This window comes from Lissotriton vulgaris, unplaced genomic scaffold (assembly GCF_964263255.1).
Source record: "Lissotriton vulgaris unplaced genomic scaffold, aLisVul1.2 SCAFFOLD_739, whole genome shotgun sequence".
Lineage (NCBI taxonomy): Eukaryota > Metazoa > Chordata > Amphibia > Caudata > Salamandridae > Lissotriton > Lissotriton vulgaris.
In genome coordinates, this window is record NW_028250317.1 from 700,064 (window position 1) to 707,637 (window position 7,574).

Consider the following 7,574-nt stretch of genomic DNA (forward strand, 5'->3'; position numbering starts at 1 on the left):
CGTATAGTGCGTTCTCAGCTTTTTGTCGTAGAAATCGCTCACAACACTCCAGGACCACAGACAACAGAATCTCCTGCCGTAGGAGGTCAGCCTTTCAAGCCAGAAGCTTCTCTAGTAATGCTTCTTTAGGAGTAAATCTACCCGCCAGGCAAGTTTCCTCCCAGAAGGAACCAGCTGTCCACTGTGCTACCCACTGTAGATTGTCGGACAAATAATATCATTCGAAGTCAGGGGCTCCCAAGCCTCCATCAATGGGAGAGCATCGAAGAGTCTCCATTGGCAACCTGTGTTGACCACCGTCCCACACCGGCTCTCAAGAAATGCTGCCAGGCCATGCTGGTCTAGCAAGTCTGGTCTTTCCAATGGAGACTGGGAATGCCTAGAGCCACACTGCTTGCAGATAAGGAGATTGGTTGCAGGTCCCAAGTGTTGGGGGTTAGCACAAGCACAGGGGGGGGAGCTTCAAACAGAACTAAACATACACCACTAGGGGCACGGGGGTGGCCATGTGCACAGTGCCAATTAAGTGCCAGGCGCCCAATGCTTCTCAATGGAGTTTCTTCTTTTGATAAAAAGTCTGCAGGCGTGGCACCGGAGGATGCCGTCAAGAGACCAATGATAGCAGACGTAAGTAGAGGTGTAAGGGGTCATAGGGGCAGGAAGAATCCAGCCGTAATGCATTAATGACATTGAAAGACTTAGAAAAGTGTTATTAGAGGTCAAAGGTCAAGAGACATGATCCCCAACACCAATTAAAATAATGAAAATGAAAGTATTTATCAAGACAATTACAATAATGCAACACTAGTAACAAATGATCCAAGGGTTGTGCAATAACAACCTTGATGCACCTAAACATGTATAATTAGAGGTCAAAGGTCAAAAAGCATAACCTCCTCCAACACAGTAACTAAGCAGGATGTAGGTACTCATCTTTACAATTCCAATAATGCCTCAATTGTAACAAATGATCTAACAGTAATGGATTAATGACTATGAAACACTTGGATCAGTGGAAATAGAGGTCAAAGGTCAAACTACATGACCCCCTCCCACCAATTTAATGAAAAAAAATGTAAGTACTTATCATTACAAATCAAACACTGCAACACTTGTAAACACTGGTCTCACCATAATGGAATAAACACCTATAAACACCAACACCAACAAAAAGGGAAAATAGAGGTCTCGTGGCTATGTGCAGAGGACTGGCGGTCTCGTGGCTATGTGCGGAGGACTGGCGGTCTCATGCACGGAGGACTGGCGGTCTCGGGGCTATGTGCGGAGGACTGGTGGTCTCGGGGCTATGTGCGGAGGATTGGCGGTTTCGGGGCTATGTGCTGAGGACTGGCGGTCTTGGGGCTATGTGCGGAGGACTGGCGGTCTCATGCGCGGAGGACTGGCGGTCTCGGGGCTATGTGCGGAGGACTGGCGGTGTCCTGCACGGAGGACTGGCGGTGTCATGCACGGAGGCCTGGCGGTGTCATGCACGGAGGCCTGGTGGTGTAATGCACGGAGGCCTGGCGGTGTAATGCACGGAGGCCTGGCGGTGTCATGCACGGAGGCCTGGCAATGTCATGCACAGAGGACTGGCGGTGTCATGCACGGAGGACTGGCGGTGTCATGCACGGAGGACTGGCGGTGTCATGCACAGAGGACTGGTGGTGTCATGCACGGAGGCCTGGCGGTGTCATGCACGGAGGCCTGGCGGTGTCATGCACGGAGGCCTGGCGGTGTCATGCAGCACGGAGGCCTGGCGGTGTCATGCAGCACGGAGGCCTGGCGGTGTCATGCAGCACGGAGGCCTGGCGGTGTCATGCAGCACGGAGGCCTGGCGGTGTCATGCAGCACGGAGGCCTGGCGGTGTCATGCAGCACGGAGGCCTGGCGGTGTCATGCACGGAGGCCTGGCGGTGTCATGCAGCACGGTGGCCTGGCGGTGTCATGCACGGAGGCCTGGCGGTGTCATGCACGGAGGCCTGGCGGTGTCATGCACGGAGGCCTGGCGGTGTCATGCAGCATGGAGGCCTGGCGGTGTCATGCAGCACGGAGGCCTGGCGGTGTCATGCATGGAGGCCTGGCGGTGTCATGCAGCACGGAGGCCTGGCGGTGTCATGCAGCATGGAGGCCTGGCGGTGTCCTGCAGCACGGAGGCCTGGCGGTGTCATGCACGTAGGCCTGGCAGTGTCATGCACGGAGGCCTGGCGGTGTCATACAGCACGGAGGCCTGGCGGTGTCATGCAGCATGGAGGCCTGGCGGTGTCATGCAGCACGGAGGCCTGGCGGTGTCATGCAGCACGGAGGCCTGGCGGTGTCATGCAGCACGGAGGCCTGGCGGTGTCATGCATGGAGGCCTGGCAGTGTCATGCAGCACGGAGGCCTGACGGTGTTATGCATGGAGGCCTGGCGGTGTCATGCAGCACGGAGGCCTGGCGGTGTCATGCAGCACGGAGGCCTGGCAGTGTCATGCAGCACGGAGGCCTGGCGGTGTCATGCAGCACGGAGGCCTGGCGGTGTCATGCAGCACGGAGGCCTGGCGGTGTCATGCACGGAGGCCTGGCGGTGTCATGCACGGAGGCCTGGCGGTGTCATGCACGGAGGCCTGGCGGTGTCATGCAGCACGGAGGCCTGGCGGTGTCATGCAGCACGGAGGCCTGGCGGTGTCATGCAGCACGGAGGCCTGGCGGTGTCATGCAGCACGGAGGCCTGGCGGTGTCATGCAGCATGGAGGCCTGGCGGTGTCATGCAGCACGGAGGCCTGGCGGTGTCATGCAGCACGGAGGCCTAGCGGTGTCATGCACGGAGGCCTGGCGGTGTCATGCAGCACGGAGGCCTGGCGGTGTCATGCAGCACGGAGGCCTGGCGGTGTCATGCAGCACGGAGGCCTGGCGGTGTCATGCAGCACGGAGGCCTGGCGGTGTCATGCAGCACGGAGGCCTGGCGGTGTCATGCAGCACGGAGGCCTGGCGGTGTCATGCACGGAGGCCTGGCTGCGTCATGCAGCACGGAGGCCTGGCGGTGTCATGCAGCACGGAGGCCTGGCGGTGTCATGCACGGAGGCCTGGCGGTGTCATGCAGCACGGAGGCCTGGCAGTGTCATGCAGTACGGAGGCCTGGCGGTGTCATGCAGCACGGAGGCCTGGCGGTGTCATGCAGCACGGAGGCCTGGCGGTGTCATGCAGCACGGAGGCCTGGCGGTGTCATGCAGCACGGAGGCCTGGCGGTGTCATGCAGCACGGAGGCCTGGCGGTGTCATGCAGCATAGAGGCCTGGCGGTGTCATGCACGGAGGCCTGGCTGTGTCATGCACGGAGGCCTGGCGGTGTCATGCAGCACGGAGGCCTGGCGGTGTCATACACGGAGGCCTGGCGGTGTCATGCACGGAGGCCTGGCGGTGTCATGCAGCACGGAGGCCTGGCGGTGTCATGCACGGAGGCCTGGTGGTGTCATGCAGCACGGAGGCCTGGCGGTGTAATGCAGCACGGAGGCCTGGCGGTGTCATGCACGGAGGCCTGGCGGTGTCATGCAGCACGGAGGCTGGCGGTGTCATGCAGCACGGAGGCCTGGCGGTGTCATGCACGGAGGCCTGGCGGTGTCATGCACGGAGGCCTGGCGGTGTCATGCAGCACGGAGGCCTGGCTGTGTCATGCAGCACGGAGGCCTGGCGGTGTCATGCAGCACGGAGGCCTGGCGGTGTCATGCAGCACGGAGGCCTGGCGGTGTCATGCAGCACGGAGGCCTGGCGGTGTCATGCAGCACGGAGGCCTGGCGGTGTCATGCAGCACGGAGGCCTGGCGGTGTCATGCAGCACGGAGACCTGGCGGTGTCATGCACGGAGGCCTGGCGGTGTCATGCAGCACGGAGGCCTGGCGGTGTCCTGCAGCACGGAAGCCGGGCGGTGTCATGCAGCACAGAGGCCTGGCGGTGTCATGCAGCACGGAGGCCTGGTGGTGTCATGCAGCACGGAGGCCTGGCGGTGTCATGCACGGAGGCCTGGCGGTGTCATGCACGGAGGCCTGGCGGTGTCATGCACGGAGGCCTGGCGGTATCATGCAGCACGGAGGCCTGGCGGTGTCATGCAGCACGGAGGCCTGGCGGTGTCATGCAGCACGGAGGCCTGGCGGTGTCATGCAGCACGGAGGCCTGGCGGTGTCATGCAGCACGGAGGCCTGGCGGTGTCATGCAGCACGGAGGCCTGGCGGTGTCATGCAGCACGGAGGCCTGGCGGTGTCATGCAGCACGGAGGCCTGGCGGTGTCATGCAGCACAGGGGCCTGGCGGTGTCATGCACGGAGGCCTGGCGGTGTCATGCACGGAGGCCTGGCGGTGTCATGCAGCACGGAGGCCTGGCGGTGTCAGCACCGGCAGTTATGTCAGTCTGGCACATGGTGGTGCTCTTTGCCTAATTTAACAATGAGCACAACAACAGTAGCTTATTAATTTCATATTCATTCAAAATGACTGATGCCTGCCACACAAGCACTTCTCATAGCTTTTGGAGCCTGGAATAATCTGAATTGTCACACTTGTAGGAGTGCGATGGTTAGTAGTTGTGTTGGTACTATCATTGGCAGCGTCAATGTGTGATGCCTGCTGCAGTGACCTCCTGATGAGGGCCGAGGCACTTATTTTTTACAAATTAAACCCTGCATTTCTGCCATCTGCACTGCCCAGACATCACGTTGAGAGGTCAATGTCGAGAACAGCTGTGTACCTGTACGACACACGGCCATCGTGGCTACCGTCCTTGCCACGCTCCCTGTCCTTGCTACGCTCCCTTTCCTAGCCACGCTCCCTGGCGATGACGCTTGATTTTGTTTCTTGACCAGTGTTTCTAGGGGGAGGGTGACAAATGTGACTGTGGTTGGTTTTGTAATAATAGGTAAGGTTATACTTGCTGAGAGTTATCGTATAGGCCTGCTTATCATACTGGGGTAAAGTTCTGCAAGGCTTTAAGCTTTTGTTCATCTGAAGGTTTACACACTATTTACTAAATGGTACTTTTTACTCTTTTTATGGGTATGGATCACTTTCTCAAATTTTGGGGAGTCCAGATTATGGCAGTATATTTTGCTTCACCCTCCTGTTTGACAGCAAACGTTGAGTTGCAGCTTGATCTGTTCTCTCCAGATTTGTATACCAGGTTTGTTCCTGCCAATCTCCGCCTTTTCGAGCTGTATTTTGCTTCACATGATATCAAATGTCCATTCACTTTTTTCTTGGCCCCCGCTTGACAAATCTTCCCGAGACTTTCAGGGAATGAATTTTACATCGATGCTTATATTACCAACATGACTTATTTTTCTTCTGCTAATTGCGAAATAGGTATTTACATATATTTTCACTGTTAGTTTTTAATAGCTGATAATACGTTTAATACTGGTGACTGAATTTGATTGTAATGTTAACCTCTACTGTGATGATGCACTTATTTAGCGCTTACTATCCCTGACCAGGCGTCAAATCGCTTTTTCAGTGAGTAGCATGCTACTCCAGAACCCAAAAATGATTAGTGGTGAATTAGTATAGTGAAATGTGAAAGTGATTTGAGTGGTGGACATGTTAGTCAGTTATTTTGATTCAGAAGGTTGGCGAAGGGACAGAAGAGGGAAAAAGGTTTACAATAATATAACACTTGTTACCCCATATGGGGTGTTGCAGTGCTCTTTTGGCGAGTAGCACGCTACTCCAGAAACTATAAAGGATTAGTGGATAATTAGTATAGTAAAATATGAAAGTAATTTAAGTGGTGGATATTAGTCAGTTATTTTGATTGAGGAGAATAGCTGAGAGATAGAAGAGGGAAAAAGGTTTGCATTTATATAGTCCTTGCAGCCCCTGATGGAGTTGTAAAGCATTTCTTTTAACAAGTATAGGTTAGAATTGTGTGGAGGGAGCCTAGAGGCATTTTAGGGTTCTTAGAGTGCTGGTAGAGTGTTGTTCTTGGGCCACCTGTGAAAGGGGATGGCATTGTTTGGGTATCTGATGGCATATTCACAGGTAAAGACAGTCTCAAGGTAAGTCATGCACCACACTAATTAACCAGCTCATTTCTCCAACTGTCATCTACCTATAGTGGCCTAAACAGCCTTGGTGCTCTCTCTGTGTCTTTTACTCACTATTATCTTTTGCAGTTTTCCCCTCTTAGTCGCTCATTAGAAATTCAGTTTTTGGCCCGACTCCTTATTATGTGTTTGTGAACCTTGGTATTTGACTCACACACACCCCTGCATATACAGAAGCATATCTGGCAGTCATGCGCTCTCCTCCCTCCTAAAGCCAGGGATGATCGCCCCCTGTGCATCAGAGTCACCACCTCCGTGCTTGAATTCCACTAGAAAGTGAAGACCTGGCTCTTGATCTAGCACCTACTCTGGCCTAAATATTTCCTGGTTCAGCTCCAGAATACCCTTCTGGGATAACATGACATGACATGGATATCTGACATCATGCACAGGCCTCTAGCTGCATGGCTTGTTTGATTAACCTCCAGCAAGCATTGGCCTCTTGGTATCATGTTGTCAGGGGGATGGTCAGATCGGTAGTTATTCTAGAAGCAGCGTCCTGTTCTGTGACTATCTTTTGATCTCAGCTTGGATAAACAATGAGCTTAGCCTTGCATGACCTTGCGGACAGTGCAGAGTGAATGGAACTGCTCTACCCTGCATAATAAATAGCAGTCTAACTTATCAGAAAAGGATACAGAGAAGCATACTGTCTTGTCTGACAAGTGTGTGGATATAAACCAGTGGAAAATCAGTCGCGTTTGATTTGGGGGTGAGCTAGGGTGACCAATGTCTTTGTGGAAGTGATTTTATTGCCCTTGGTTTAGCTCTACATGGTTTCACTAACTGTGTTCTGCATGAGAGTTTCTGATAGAATGCTCTGCCTCTGAAATTGCTACTTTCAATCCAACTCTGTATAGTAAATGGGCAAATAAATGGATGGGTGTGATTTGGGGATGTGTGACTTGTAGTACTTAATCATTAAATTATGTTTTTTCTTCACAAGGTGGAAACCGTACTCACGAGAACACTGTGATGAAGGTGAAGAAGATGAACAATCACGTCACGCTGGAAAGACTGTTGGATGTTGCCAAAGAAACATCATTCAGGTAAGTCGGTGACTAGAAGGTATACCAAATCTGTGGACCTCCCGGGAAGCATCTTGGTATACGCTCTAGGAATCCGGATCTAGTTCTAACTCTTACAATAAGAGGAGCATAGGGTCAGGTTATAGACATTTCCTTTTTTCCTTCCTAGGTGGACCAGGAACTTCAACAATAGTCAACTACACGTTTAGCTTAGGGACAGCTTGTAAGTTTATGGCAGCTTGCCTTGAGCTAATGCCCTCACTGAGGTGCGTTTACTGCCAGCAGAGCCACAGCACCCCTTTGTACAGTTGGTTCAAGGTAACCTGCCTCTCGTTTTGTATCTCCTCACTTTGCCATGAATGTTTAGAACAGGGACAGGTTGTAGGCACACTCTCTCTCTTTTTCCCATTCTAGGTGGACCAGAACTTCGACAACTATCCACAACACATGTTTAGCCTAGGGACAGCTGTAGGTACATGCTTTG